The sequence below is a fragment of the Adiantum capillus-veneris genome, chromosome 10 (genome assembly GCF_014529385.1).
Source record: "Adiantum capillus-veneris isolate H3 chromosome 10, ASM1452938v2, whole genome shotgun sequence".
In the NCBI taxonomy this organism is placed as follows: Eukaryota; Viridiplantae; Streptophyta; class Polypodiopsida; order Polypodiales; family Pteridaceae; genus Adiantum; species Adiantum capillus-veneris.
The window spans coordinates 133,440,699-133,456,562 of NC_140940.1; the positions used below are offsets into that span (position 1 = coordinate 133,440,699).

The 15,864-nt window shown below is 46.0% G+C and overlaps 1 long non-coding RNA gene across 1 annotated transcript in view; it reads right to left on the reverse strand.

Annotated features, from left to right (window-relative positions):
* The window catches only part of LOC147449690 (uncharacterized), a 31,251-nt gene extending 15,829 nt beyond the window's left edge, over positions 1-15,422 (reverse strand). Inside the window, exon 1 of the long non-coding RNA XR_015189553.1 lies at positions 14,874-15,422. This is a non-coding gene — a long non-coding RNA (uncharacterized LOC147449690). The remainder of the gene's footprint in view (positions 1-14,873) is intronic.
* Between the last annotated feature and the right edge of the window lie 442 nt (positions 15,423-15,864).

Sequence of the window (15,864 nt, forward strand, 5' to 3'; positions counted from 1 at the left end):
TCTATCATCACATCCACTTCAAAAGTGTTTGTCAACCATGCAGGCACAAAAAGCTGTTTGAATTGGACCCACGTTGTTGGGGCTTGACCCTGGTTCAACAATGCGGTCCACCATTGAAGCGCATTCCCTTTCAAGAAAGTGGCAGCCTTGATTATCTTTGAAGATTCCGTGAAGTTTCCTCCAGCATAAGCTACATCGAACTGTTGTATGAAGGTCAAAGGATTCAATTGATCCTCAGCTCCTCTGAAAGTTTCAAACTTCACTCCCTGCCCACCTTCCTTGTAATCCTTCAGCTGACTCAAAGGAGCCACATTATCATAAACAGGTGCCTGTAACAGTGGTGCTCCATGATTGTTCATTCCAGCACTCGCATCAACTGTTTTACCTGTCATATCTACATTTTGTACGTATGGCTGCGAAAAACCAGCCATACCAAATTGTGTTCCAGGCACTCGAAACTGGCTGTAGGCACCCTGAAAACCTGGTTGGACACCCATGTTCGCGTACATAGGGTTACCCATGTCTGTTTGCATTGTCCTCAACACATTCCCTGGCATATAACCTGTGGAAGGTCCAGCCATAGCTTGAAACACTGAACCACCTCCAAAATAACCAGGATAAGTATTAGGTAATGGAAGGGTCTGACGCATAGCGTGTTCATTACTCCCTTGACCATTCACAAACGGTTCCTCTCTAGCTAAAGCAAGTTGCTTTGGATCATTGGACACCGCTAGTTGCTCAACCACATGGGCTTTCCCTCGAGCATCATGAGTCCTCTGCGCATTGAAATCTCCTTTTCCTGCAACGGCTCAGTCATGCCATGTGTAGGAGGCTCAAAACCTTGTGTCGGAGCCTGTAAGAACTCCTGCATTCTTGGGTTGTTAGCCAACTGCTGAAACATGTCCATGCAGCAACGCAGTTGAGTTCTAAACAACCTGTCCTCTTCTTGAAGAGTTGAAGGAACTTTCTCCGTGCCATGTGAGGAAGATCCCTCTTCAGGTACTTGGTCTCTCTTCTCTGCCATAACGACAAGCTCTGTGTTGCTTTCACCCACAACAATCCATGCTGCATTTTTGAAGAAAAGTGACTATCCCGTCGATGGAGCCATGTAACCGGCCTGTACAACGTAGAGGACAGTACTATTTCAATTACCTGTTAACTTTACACAGAGCACTGAGAAGGGAAGAGAACACAGTTGCGTCCAGCGACTAGAATGTCACTACGCACACGAGACTGACACTCTGTAGGCCCCAAAGACTGGTGCCCCTTTCAGTATTTCTTTATTCAAATTAAGGTAGACGATCCGACCGCTTAGCACAAGCTTTCACAAAGCTGTCCAAACCTGGCGAGGGCTGAAAACGCAGGTTTTCGACCTAATTTTGGCAACATAACGATGCAAAAACCCCTGTATGTCAAAAGCACTTGTCTAGGACGGATTCCCTCGCTATCTGGAAGCTTTCTGGTGAGCTGTCACAGAAATTCAGCTTGCTGTAATTCCCTATTTTTCAATGCCGGGTGCCCAAAAGCCTGTACACGCATCCCAAGGCTCTCACAAGGCTCCCCCGGGGTTCCCTTGCAGTTTAGGTGCGAAACCCTAAACCTGCAGAAAAACACAGCAGGCTGTAATTCGTTGTTTCGGATCGTTTTTAGTGGAGCAAACATACCTACACGTGTCCCAAGGGCTCCCGCTCGCAATGGGACAGTTCCCCTGTGAATTGGACGAGTTTTCACGCGAGAAAACTCTCCGAACTCGCAATCTTTCGAGATGGAACTGTGCGTACCTGTGGGGGATTAGCAATTAGCTAATCTGGTTCCTGTTCAGAAGGATCTTGCCTTGGCAAACGCGCATAAACCCCCAGAACTGTACATGTTCATCTAAGTAGCCCAACTAGTGGGGCATTACCATATGTGCCAAAGGGGAGAGAGAGATGCACGAGAGCAAATCATCGCGCTACATGAGACAGAGGAGAAGGCAAGCTTTCCATTAAAGTTGTAGATTTGCACCCACTACTCACACACACACTGTAGGTCACTTAGTGTAAAATTCAGCCTCCTCTCCCAAATTGGGCACCCCCTCTTCATGCTGGAAGTGGCAAAACTGCCTGGAGCCGCCATGTGTCCAGTTTGCCCCTTTTGAGTTAATTCCCTAGTTCCCACTGACTTATAAAGTTATAAGTGACTTTCCGAGTGGCCCAGACTTCATTTGGCGCACACAGGCTTCCATACTCATCAGAATTCAGTGCTAATTGGCCCGACAAGTCCCAGACTCACCGACTCAGACTCCCGATGTGAGAAACCTATTCGGCCACGGCCGTTTCTTGGAGCCGCCATGTGTCCAGTTTGCCCCTTTTGAGTTAATTCCCTAGTTCCCACTGACTTATAAAGTTATAAGTGACTTTCCGAGTGGCCCAGACTTCATTTGGCGCACACAGGCTTCCATACTCATCAGAATTCAGTGCTAATTGGCCCGACAAGTCCCAGACTCACCGACTCAGACTCCCGATGTGAGAAACCTATTCGGCCACGGCCGTTTCACACTGGCCATGCAATGTCCACTTGCACCTTTTCAAGGGTTCCAGGGAAAACAAGTAGAAATAAAAATAAATAAAAATATCTAGTACTTATTTACGAAAGGCAACAGGAAAAATACAACTCCTGGTGACACTACCTGGGTCAAACAATATGACAAAACGCTGCCCCAACATACGACCATAACATTTAATGAGAGAATCATCAATGGGAGGGTCATGAGAAACTTGGGACACACTCGTGTTATCATTAATTGCATTGACAGAGGAAGTGGATTCTGTGGATTCTTTAGATTCATTCCATTCAAGCTTAGGACATGTTCTTTTTATGTGACCCTTAATATGACAATGAAAACAACGACCTTCCTTAGAATAAGTGCTTTGCTCTTCCGACGTGATGTATCCTCCTACAATTCCTTGTGCTACCTTTTCATCTGGAGTAAGCTAAGGTTTAGCAATTGTGTTAGCCTTACCCTTAGATTCATTGGAAGAATTCTGTTCTGAGAGACTATTGGAAGATTGGTTAGAAGAGTTAGCATTCTTACCGTTCTTACCGTTCTGAGAAGTCTGCGACTTGTGGAAGTCTTGTTCTCCTTAGGCTTTCCCTTGTTGTGCTTCATCTCCTGTGCGAGAGCAATCGCTACCGCTTTGTTGAGATCGATTGGGTCGAAGACTTCTACATCAAACTTGATATAATTGTCTAATCCAGAAAGGAATGCCTCTTTGCGTTCATCATCCGACTTGCGTAATTGGGTACCTAGCTGCAAAATACGATTAGAAAAAGACATAACCGGCATACCATTTTGCTTGAGAGCGCGCCAATCGTCCTTCAATCGTGCGAGGTAATGAGGTGGCATAAACCGCGCCTTGAGCTTGTCTTGGAAAGCCCAATTGAAGGAAAGGGGCGTGAATTCGTCGGCTTCCTCTAGGTGCGCGGCTAACTGTGCCTCTTGCCATGCGTGGTACCAATTCATGGTATCACCGGCAAGGTATATAGCTGCCGTCAAAACCTTGCTATTTCTTGTCTTCTTAGTTGTCGCAAAATAAGCATTAAATTGATGCAACCAAGAATGAATAACCGTAGCATCCATCTTACCATCATACTTACTGAAAGTCAACTTCTCTGTGACTGGATGGTTGGAATCCGCATCGTGGCTTGCGCCACTGGATGAACTCCCACAATCTTTGGCTGGTTCGGACTTCGAGGCTAGCACTTGTCGAAGCAATTCTTGAGTGCGTAGCTCTCTTTGAGCCTCTCGCTCGGCCTCCCTTTTTGCTTTTCGTTCGTTTCGTTCATCGCGCTCACGTTCGAAAGCAAGGCGATTTGCTTCTTGTTGTGCCAATGCAACTCGATTCGCTTCTTGTTGTTGTATTGCATTTCTTTCGTTTCGTTCTTTGCGCTCGCATTCCAAAGTAATGCGAGTCGCTTCTTGTTGTGCCAGCGCAATGCGATTCGCTTCTTGTTGTGCCGCCATCATGTCCAACATTGACTTGACCATCATCTCCATGGGAGTTGGTACAACTTGTGGCGTAGATGGCGAAGGGGGAGGGTCGAAACAATCGCCTGGTGGGGAAAATTCTTCGTCGCCTCTCTCATGCTCATCACATATATGCGAAGTATCCATTCCGCTTCGGGTGACGGTCATGCACTATGATCTTTGGTTCTTAAGTTCTCGAGGAACTTGGGTTCTTGGGGTCTTGGGTTCTTGGGTTCTTGAGGTTCGTGAGGTTCTTGAGGTTTTCTTTCGCTTGCAAACCGTGTTTGAGAAGGATCTTCTCTTCACCCGAGTTCTACTCCTTTCTGCAGCCGCACCCCTTGGCGGCCTTGTGCTCACACCAAGGTTGCTTTTTTCCACCTCACGTTGATTGGCCGGCCGCTATGTCACAAAGTGATGACGTGGCGGACAGCAAAAACCCTAATTTCTGCCAGAAACCCTAAAATTCTTGCAAACCCTAATTTTTGCCAAAAACCCTAAATTCCGGAAATCGCGGAGGCGGATTTTTTTTTATTTTTTTTTTGGAAAATGATGAGCGACGCGACTTTTGCTTTTGCTTTTTTTTTATTAAAAAAAAAAAAAGAGAAAAGACTCTCTAAGAGAGAGAGAGAACTGATGCTTTTGATTTTAAAAGCTTTTGGGGCTCTGCTTTTGGGCATCCCTTGTAACCTTTAAATTAGTGGTGAGGGCCTCACTTCTGAGAGCATCTGGACGCAGAGTCTGAGAGTGAAACCCTAACCGCTCTCATGTACTTTGATGATTGATTAATACAAAAAGAAATACCGAAAGGGGCGCCAGTCTTTGGGGCCAATATCTCTAGGCACGGAACTCCGCCGGGCCAGTGCAAATCTATTGTGATCTGTGAATTGTTTTGAAGTGGTTATTTGGTGCTGTCGCGGTTGATTCTTGACTTGGAGTGTCCAAGTTTGTTACAGTGGTATCAGAGCACGGCCGATTTCTCTTCTACGGGAAATCCGATCCCCGAATTTTTTTTCCGCGGCACCTATGGCTTCAGGCAATGATCAGTCGACTCCCTCTGCATCTGGAGATGCGGGCTGGGATCACAACGAAGATTCAGACAGAGAGTATGGCCCGCCTAGGCCTACTCAGGCGGAGCAAACAGAGATGGAGCGTCGTCAATTGATTGGCGATGCAACAAAGATGATGCTCAATTTTGCCAAGGACCCGAAGATGGCAAAATATATGAATCAAACCTCTTTGGAAGAGGTACAGATGGAGTGGCAGAGAACCACAACACCACTCCCGAAACCCGCTCTCAAGAAACCTTCTGCCTCCAAGAAATATACGGAGAAGGAACTGGAGAACGTGGTTGATGCACGGATTGCTCAGCTTTTTGACACGCAAAAGAAAGCCAAAAAAGCACGGCAAAAAGCAGAAGAAAGGCACTTGACTTCCCGGGATATTTAGGTCGTCGGTCGACATTTGACAAGGCAAAGAAATTGAAGAAGCGCGTCAAGTTTGAAGACCTACCCAGTTCTTCTTCTTCTTCTTCTGACAGTTCTTCTAGCTCCTCGGATTCGAGCGAAGAAGACAGAAAAGGTAAAAAGCGAAGCAAGAAGCAACGCTTTGGAAAGGGCAAGAGAAAGGCAAAGAAGGCTAAATCTCGCCCAGAGACTCACAGTTCTACTGAGGACTCGTCTACAGACAGCTCAGGTTCCGATGACGGAAAGTTTTATGCGAACAAGAAGAATTTTTACAAAGCCAACCAGTATGACTTTCTCGAAGATAAAAGCAAGAAAGTCCGAGAGTTTAAGGAAGGTGGCCACTCGATCAAGTTTGATACTTTTCAGGAGACTCAGATGCTTCGAAGGCTGTGTCTTTGACATCGCTTTCGCTAGAGGACGCTATTCAGAGCACTCCAAGATTCGGAGAGCTGCCTCTTACTTTAAGGGGAATGCTCGTACTTGGTAGTCCACGCTTCTATTAAGCAAGACTGTGCCAGTTACATGGCTGAAATTCAAGAGGCTTTTTATTTCTTCTTGGTTTACTCAAGAGTTTGAGCGAGATATACAAGCTGCTTGGAACCATCTCCGGATGACCAAGAGCGATACAGTGAATTCTTATTGTGAAAGATTCTGGAGCTCTTTTCTACCCGCCTCTTCATTCAAGAAGATCTCATTCAGAGAACAGATTGAGCGGTTTACCTTGGGTCTACCTACAGAGATCCGAGATCACTGCTTGGAACAGAAGTCAGCTTCTATTCAGGAGTTGATGAGTCATGCGAAGCGGGGCTTTGCCATTCACTCTGGCAGTCTGACCTACCCCACAGATGAGGCCATGACACAACGAGCCGAACAGACTTCTGGGAATGAAAGTAGAATGAAAAAGAGCAACCCAGAGGAAAAAAAAAAGGATGCACGACCCAAGCTTACTCCTGAGGAGACAGCTCGCTTCATCAGAGAGAGGAAGTGCTTTGGATGCGGGGAACATGGACATATTTCCGCAAAGTGCCCTGATAAGGCACAGAAAGAACAGAATGATAAAGACGACGACAGGTCTGAGAGTTCGAGAGCAGCTGAGGAATGTGGCAGAAAAGGCAGATAGAAAAGCAGAACTGGTACCACATGGCGTGGGACTTGCACCGAATCAAATGAATGAAAGTACAAACTTTGCCGTTTTTTTTGGGGCAAAGTGAAGGATCAGGAAGCTCTTTTGAAGGAGCCAAGGCCAACTTCTTTTCACTTGGAATTGGCGGCTCGATTTGGAACTACGCCCGACAGACTGACGCCATAGGCAGAGGTAGTTCAACTGGTACCCGGATGGGATGTTGCCATTACACCGAGCATTGGCAAACTTCGTTTGCAATGACAGGGGTGTTCAGGGCACGTGAGTGACGTTCTACTCGGGATCCCTTGGTACCACAAGAACTACGCCGTGGTTGACTACCGGGCCGAGAAAGCGACTTTGATAAATGAAGGGCTTAGAGATTGTACTTGATGAACTTCAGTTTTCTTACTCATTCTTTTGGGAGAACTGAACGATGGATAAAAGTTGAATATGTTTTGACCTGAAGAAAAGAACGCCAAGATTTTTTTCTCCATGCTCATGCCGATTGCTTTTGAGAGGGCTTGAAGATCATGCCATTGATCTGATATCTGGAAACACGCCACCGAATCGGCCACCTTATCGTGTGAGCCGAGTACAGAATGAAAAGATTATGAACTCAGTGAAAGACCTCTTGGAAAAGGGTCTTGTCCAGCCTAGTACTTCACCGTATTGCTCTCCAGTGTTGTTGGTTTTGAAGAAAGACGGATCTTGGAGAATGTGTATCGATTATAGCACTCTCAACGAAATCACCATCAAGAACAGATTTCCGATTCCTAGGATCGATGATATACTCGACAGGTTACAGGGATCCTCGTGCTTTAGCAGGATTGACTTGAAGAGTGGATATCATCAGATCAAGATAGCACCAGGAGATGTCTACAAGACAGCTTTTCGGACGGCTTTTGGGTTATTTGAGTTTTTGGTGATGCCTTTTGGCTTAACCAATGCTCCTGCGACATTTAACCGGATGATGGACAGGATTTTTCGAGAGTACAGGCTATTTGTTGGCACTTTCTTTGACGACATCATTGTTTTCTCCAAGAATGAGGCAGAACACAGAGATCATCTGCTTCAAGTCTTTCAGGCATTACGAGATCACACGTTAGTGATTAATGCAAAGAAAAGTGAATTTTTCCTACTAGAGATACACTTTTTGGGACACATTGTGTCAGCAGCAGGAGTGCGAATGGACCCGGCCAAGATAGAGACTATCCGTGATTGGCCCGACTTGAAGAATGTCCATGAAGTTAGAAGCTTCTTGGGACTATGTTCGTACTACAGGCGGTTCATACGAAAGTTTGCAGAGGTTGCTTCCCCTTTGCATATCTTGACACAGAAAGGAGTACCTTTTTCGTGGGGACCCACAGAGGTGACTGCCTTTCAGACATTGAAAGAGAAATTGACTACGGGACCTATTTTGACTTTGCGGGACTTGCAGAAGTCATTCGAAGTATATTGTGATGCTTGTGGTCGTAGTCTGGGTGCGGTCTTGATGCAAGAAGGCCATGTCATAGCTTACGAGAGCCGTTTGTTCTCTAGGCCGGAGATGACAGCACAGATCTATGAGAAAGAGCTTTTGGCGGTTATCCATGCTCTTACTCAGTGGCGGCATTACCTACTCGGAGCGGATTTTACTGTCTTTACAGACCATCAGAGTTTGCGCTACTTCTTGTCACAGAAGCAGCTTTCGGAAAAAACAGATGCGGTGGGCGAACATCTTGTCACAGTTCCACTTCCAGATTGTCCATGTGCAGGGACAGAAGAATGTGGTGGCAGATGCTTTGTCTCGGAAACCGTTGGTTCTGGCTATTTCCGCGATACATCATAGGAGCTTCGAGGATATGGTCGATCAGTATGCCACAGATACAGATTTTGCAGATATTTTCACACGGATACGGGAGGGGGAGATAGTAGCTGGATACTCCCTTCGGGAAGGCTACTTGATGAAAAAGACTATGTTGTGCGTTACACAGCCGTTGAGGGAAAAGGTTATGACTGAATGCCATTGTCCACCTTTTACGGGTCACCGCGGCATTGCTACCACCATGAAAGGGGTAGAGAGATATTTCTTTTGGCCGAGACTCAAGAAAGATGTGGAAGAGTTTGTGCGCAGTTGCTTGGTATGCCAGAAGGTTAAGTTTAATAGGCATAAAGCACAGGGATTGTTACAGCCTTTACCCATACCCACCCGCCCCTGGGAAAGTATAGCGATGGATTTCATTTTTGATCTCCCGAGAACACAGAGTGGTCACGATGGTATCTGGACTGTTATTGACAGATTTAGCAAACAGGCTCATTTCATTCCAGTGAAGAAAACAGTCAAGCCGGATCACTTAGCGAGACTGTTTGTGGCCCAGATTTTCAGATTACATGGCATGCCTGAGACAATTGTCTCCGACAGAGACCCCAGATTTACGAGTTTGTTTTGGAAGGCAATTTGGGAGAACATTGGCACGCGGTTACAGTTCTCGTCATCGTTCCACCCGCAGACTGATGGGCAATCCGAGATTGCCAATTCAGTGGTTCTAGATTTATTGAAGTCTTATATCTCAGATCAGAAGACTCAATGGGAAAGATATTTACCTCTGGTGGAATTTGCCTACAATAGCACGATACACTCGTCGACGGGTAAGGCGCCATTTGAGATTGTTGAAGGTGCTGCGAAGGTTCCACCCTTCCTGAGCACGAAAGATAAGATCTTTGAAGCGGATAAATATACGCGAGATCTGGATACGGCTTTTGCCAAGGTTCGCGAGACTTTGCAGAAGTCTCAAGAACGACAGAAAAAGACAGCGGATCGCCGTCGTCGCGACATGAAATTGAAGGAGGATGATTGGGTGCTCTTACGTTTTGAGAAGGCACGCCTACGAAAGAACAAGGGAAAGGAGAGGCTTTTTCCAAAGCTTAGTATGCGATACTACGGCCCTTTCCAGATTACTGAAAAGATAAATGAAGTCTCCTTCCGATTGAAACTGCCAGATACTTGGAGGATTCACAATGCATTTCATGTGAATCTCTTGAAACCTTTTAAAGGTGATGTGCCTGATGATGGGGAGCCTGATGAGCAAACCGAAGTGGAAGAAAACGAGGAGATCCTTGTTCCTGAACAGATTTTGGCACATAAGGATACGAAGAATAAGGGTAAAGTTTGAAGGCGGTTCTTGGTTAAGTTCAAGAATTATCCTGCACTTGATGCGAAGTGGATGGAGGAGGAGGACCTAGCAGATACTCCTCAGATTGTGAAACTTTACCTCGATGCTTTTGGTTTAGCATAGTCTACTCCAAATGGAACCCAGAATTCAGCTTGGCCGAAGATCTGGTGCAGTGGGATGCACAAGAGGGGAGTCACTCCACTCCTTTGTCAACAGATGCCTCGATTTTGATACTAAAGTCACTGATGTCTCTTTGAGCTTCAAGGATACTGAGAGCTGACAGTATTCTGCTGGATGACTTTATGAAATGGAATTCCTGATTATGATACTGATTTGTTCTTGACTTCTTGTGAGTACAGGAACTGATAGACGAAATGACTGCAACATTTTGGTCTGATTGATCTCGAATAGACATGGTTGCAATAGGGGTTAGTCAATCGGACATCGATGAGGTCCCGATTGGACCTAGATGTGATTGCTAGCTACATTGCCGATAAATCATGGTCTAAGATCCGAATGAATGTTGAATGTCATGTGATGTCCTGTGATGTCTGGTGATGTCCTGTGATGTCATGTGATGTGACTGTCGATTTTGTACATTTGCTAGATGTGTGTTCCTAGTACGTAGGTACTAACAGTCAGTGTCTGCTAAGACGGTTTATGGCTTTTGTCGGTTTTGCAGGCGTAATCGCGGTCGATTACAATGCTTTCAAGAGGGGGGTATGTCACAAAGTGATGACGTGGCGGACAGCAAAAACCCTAATTTCTGCCAGAAACCCTAAAATTCCTGCAAACCCTAATTTTTGCCAAAAACCCTAAATTCCGAAAATCGCGGAGGCGGATTTTTTTATTTATTTTTTTTGGAAAATGATGAGCGACGCGAATTTTGCTTTTGCTTTTTTTTATTAAAAAAAAAAAAGAGAAAAGACTCTCTAAGAGAGAGAGAGAACTGATGCTTTTGATTTTAAAAGCTTTTGGGGCTCTGCTTTTGGGCATCCCTTGTAACCTTTAAATTAGTGGTGAGGGCCTCACTTCTGAGAGCATCTGGACGCAGAGTCTGAGAGTGAAACCCTAACCGCTCTCTTGTACTTTGATGATTGATTAATACAAAAAGAAATACCGAAAGGGGCGCCAGTCTTTGGGGCCAATATCTCTAGGCACGGAACTCCGCCGGGCCAGTGCAAATCTATTGTGATCTGTGAATTGTTTTGAAGTGGTTATTTGGTGCTGTCGCGGTTGATTCTTGACTTGGAGTGTCCAAGTTTGTTACACGCTAAGTGCACGGTCCGCTCTCAATGAGTGAAAAGAGACACAAGGGGAGACTGGACAAGCCCTTCTTTCTTGAGATTCCTGTCACTCTTGAAAAACACGATTAGGAATCGACAAGCCCAAGCGAACTTGGGTTCGTGCAACCGCAACAAGCAAAAAAAAAAAAAATTCTTGTGATTCTTGTGGTTCTTTCCTTGAGTGATACAAAACACTGCCAAAGCTCTGATACCAATGTTAGGTGCAGCGGAATGAATGTTTGCGCTTTGCTCAAGATGAGTGCTCCGAATTGTGCTCAAGGTTCCTTTTGTTCTTATGGAAGGTAGAGCCTTCCGTTCTTAATGAGAGAATGCTATGATCACAAACAAAGTGAATGGACACCGTGCGTGCAAGTGTATGAGACTGAGAGATAGAGAGAGAAGAGAGATACGACACCAGAGACGTAAAACCCTCCTCCGAAGGCCCTACTCTCGTCGACGAGAGTGGCCTACTTATGATTGCACAATCTCGTACAAATGGTATGCATGAGATTGATGCAAGTCTAGGCTATGTCGACAATGACAACGAAGTCGACCTAAGGGCTGAAATCTGCAATCTTTCTACTGCTATCCAAAAACGCTATGGGCTGAAATCTGCGACTAGTCCAAAAACGCTATGGGCTGAAATCTGCTAATCTTCTATCTGCTGAATTCTGACTCTATGTCGATGACGATGTCGATGGCGACGATGCGACGACGACGCGCTGAAAACGCAGATGCTGAAATCTGCGTTTTCCGGGCTGAAACTATAAACCTGGCGAAAACTGACCGTGTGGCGAGGAACTGCTGCGGGAAGGTGAGGTCTGCGAGGTTCGGGACTTGATCTGCGAGTACTAACTGCTGAAAACTGAAAACGCTAATGGTACTTGACTTTCTGTCGCGATGAAGGTGCAAAACGCCGGGGCTGATCTGCAACCAAAAACGCTAGGGCTGAATTTTGGTCCTCCTGCTGCCGTGGTTCTGCAAAATGCAAAACGCTAGGCTGATCTGCTAATCTCTTGCAAAAACGCTGGGTGCTCTTGCTGTTTGCAGTAGCCGAGGCTGATCTGAGGGGGAAAAACGCTAGGTGATGCTGGATCTGAAAAACGCTAGCTCTCTTGGGGGTGGCTGTTGAGAAGTTGCCTGTTGAGCGTGGAGCTCCTGCTGCCTCTTCTGCCATTTAGTGCTAACTTTGGTTTGCTTATATATTTTCTTACCCAAATTGCCCTACCTACTTTTGTTGGGAAGTCACTTAAATTAATAAGTGAAAAATGTCAAAAATAGGGAAAATAGGCTAAATGCACTGGAAAATTCCCCTGACTGATTCTGATGGATTCTGATGGGAATGTTTATGAACATGCTGTGTGCAACCAGAGGATATGCATTTATACTAAGTGACTGGGCATGCACGGTCTACGAATAGACTCACAAAAAGTGCCAAATCACTTCTAATCTAGACTTGACTGGACTCATTGAACCCTGATCATGCTGTAGCTTGTCCGCGGACACATAGGGTTGGATGTGTCACGTGACATTTTGTTAGGAGTGGCAACTAGAGATGGGGTGAATCACAAGAACTTCCGACCGGTGCACGCGATTTGATGCATAACCTCCGCCTATGAAGAGCCCTTTACGGGTGATCCGATTGCACTCTAATAAAAATACACCATCCTCTTGAAATAAGGTAGAGCATTGATTTTATCCCGAAAGATCCCACTTCGTGATGTGCTCCTGAATGGTAGACACCTTGGAATCATGTAACTGCTTTTGGATAGGCCAAGGGCCTTCAAATATGCTATGTGAGCTCTCTATCTAGCATTCTACCGCGTGGAGAAGCAAAGCAGAGCCACAGAGTTGTACTTTGTTGTCAGAGCAATATAAAGAAATATTGAAAGGGGCGTCATCATCTGGCGCCATTGCAATCTTGAAGTGGAACTCTGCCACTCCGTGTCTCGTGTGGATTCTCTCTCTTTCAGTTCAGTTGTTTTGAAGAAGTGCCTAAAGTCTGTTCAATCTGTTTAGTCTGTTCTTTTCAAGTGGCACATGGTGTCTGCCCCTTTATAGTGGTATCAGAGCTCCAGTCATATGCTTTTCTGAAAGCATATTGGTCCTCCCAAGAATAGACAAAGAAAGATGGCGTTTTTGGATTCTACAGAGTACCTCTAGTTCCTCCTCGACGAACTCCGCAACATACTTTCGAGGCATCCTTAGTTCGGTTCTGCAAAGATTTCAACACTTCTCGGATTACGTGTTGCCACCTTTGTTGCTTCACGGAGTACCCCCTCCTACGACACAAGGGCCTCTAACCAACAACCTAATCGGGGGAGTTTTTCAAGAACAAGTGCAATCTTCCGACCTTGAACCGGTGCAACCGCCATTGCCACCACCTCCCCCACCACCACCTGGATACAATGGTTGGAGCTCGTATGGATATCCCTCGTAGTTACCAGGAACGCGGAACGCGGAACGCGGAACGCGGAACGCGGAACGCGGAACGGCAACCGGTATGAAATGCCATTCCTTGTTTCAGACACTCACGTATGAAACATAGAACGGGGATTCGGAACGGGAAGCTAGATTGGGAACGCGGAACGGCGACCTAAAAATGGCCATTCCCTGTAACTATCCCTATTATATCCACATCCTCGATTTGCACCAAACCAGCCCAAAGATTTCAAGGATGGTGGATCTACACTCAAATTTTTCACCTTTTCACGCGTGAAAGATAGGAAGAAAGCCTTACTGTTTCTGCAACAAATTGACAACATCTATGCTTTAAGGATTTATACTAAGCAATCAAGGATTTCTCGAGCCATTGGTTTTCTAAAAGATAATGCTATGCACTGGTGGAGTTCTTTAGCTACCAAGCCGCACCCTCCAAGGACTTGGCAGGCTTTCAAGAACAAAGTGTTGCATTTGTTTATGTTTTTTGATGTGGGGTCACTTTGGGAAGCGGTATTGCGCAGTACTTTCAGCAAATCAGTCCAGATTTACCTGAAGTTATGAGTTGAGTTTATTCTCAATTCTCTTGAAGATGCATTCAAGTGGCTGGTGTCCGATGCCACTGGAATGTAGTTATGGTTGTAGTTGTCACTTGCAAAGATTTTCTACGGTAGATTATATCGCCTTACCGGCAATGCTTCTTCCAAGATCAGTCATTCCAGCTCACTCAAACCTCTTGATTGTTCTAAATCCAGGACTTGAGAAGGGCTGTCCGAGGTTGGCATCTCCCGGCATACAAGATATTCACGTTCACTCAAAAGGTCAGATAGGGAGTGAGGGCTATGTTGTGGATGTGCCCGGCCATTGTGAGGCAGATTTCTCTCACTGCTCGCGTCATTCTCAACCACCGTCAGGCAACATGAGGTCCTATGTCATTGGCTCTGCACAAGACCCTCTGGGTATTTTTCCCAGACCCCAGGGAGGGGAGGGGAGGGAGGGAGGGAGGGAGGGCAGCCACTTACTCATTTATATATTTTCCCTGTATTTAGGAGTCAAGTCGTGATGGTTGAGCATGGCAGCTTATCCCATAAATAAGGCCAGGCTTCCTAAGGCGAGAAGCCGGGATTAACCCATCCCCACTTTCCCCCAGACTAAAAACTCTAGTGGACTTCCAACCAATGTCAAGGAGAATAGGGCTAACTATGGCACCATTCAAAAATAATCCTTACATGTGGTGCATCAGGCTGCTCTATGGGTACTGTGAAGAGCATAGTGTTATAATGACACTGCCGAGTTGATTAAGAAAGACACAAGCCTTAAGGTAAGAAACACCCCTCTCTCTCTCTCTCTCTCTCTCTCTCTCTCTCTCTCTCTCTCATGCATGAGAGCAACACTTAGGATTACCGTGCTTCATAAGCCTGTCCCTTGTAAAAACGCTTCAAAAGCCGGGAAGCATGATGTGGACAAGGGGCTCGTTCCTCGAGCTCTCAAAGAACCCACGAACTCGACTGTAGGACGCTCTGTTTTTGGCTTCTTCCGTTTTCTCAAAAGCATCCAGTCTACGTTTGGCAGCACGAGTCATGGGCATGATGGGATGCGCTGTGCTGTGCGCGTGATTTCTTTTGCAAATTTGAATAAGCATCCATGAAAGCTAGCGCCAAAGCTTTATCTCTCTTGCTGCTGCTGCTGCATTGTCTGATTCTGATTCTGATTCTGATTCATTCACTGCCCGGCCCCAATGTCTCCGACTCCGACTCTCAGAAATGCAACCCTGCCCGCCCTTCCTTTGTCGATAGCCTTGCATGTGCATGGCAAAAAGATTTTAGCTCTTCCCATCGAAGGGCCAGTTGGCCAAAAAGCCTTGCATGCGGGAACCAAGCCCCTCCTCAGGAAGGGCAGCTTTAGTAATTGCCCTTGAAGGTCTAATACCTTATGGGAGCATAGGTTCATAGTATCCAGGTGTGCCAGACCATGCCATATTACAATTTACATAGGAAAAGATTATTTTTAAATGCTTGCCAATTTTGAAACGTGTGTGAGACAGACGATAGACCATCTAATTTTTAAAAAGCACGGGCAAAGAAAAAACCACTTCCTGCTATCTGCTCGCGAAGAAACTCTCTACCATTCGCAATTTGGGAACCCCTCGCTCTCTGCCATCTGCTCCCGAAGCTTGATTTTCAATCATCTCTCAATCACTCTCTCCGATTGCAAGCATTGGTAGGTTCTGGCCGAGGGATGCAGCCCTGCTTTGCTTCCGAGTAAAACAGATCAAACTTCAAAGTCGAGGCTCGAGCCCAAGCAAAACCAGGTTTGGCAAAAGTGGCCACCTCCCTTTGGTTTGTCTTGCCGCTTCTCTCTCTGCTCATGCGGGTTTGGTTTTTCAGGTGGAAGG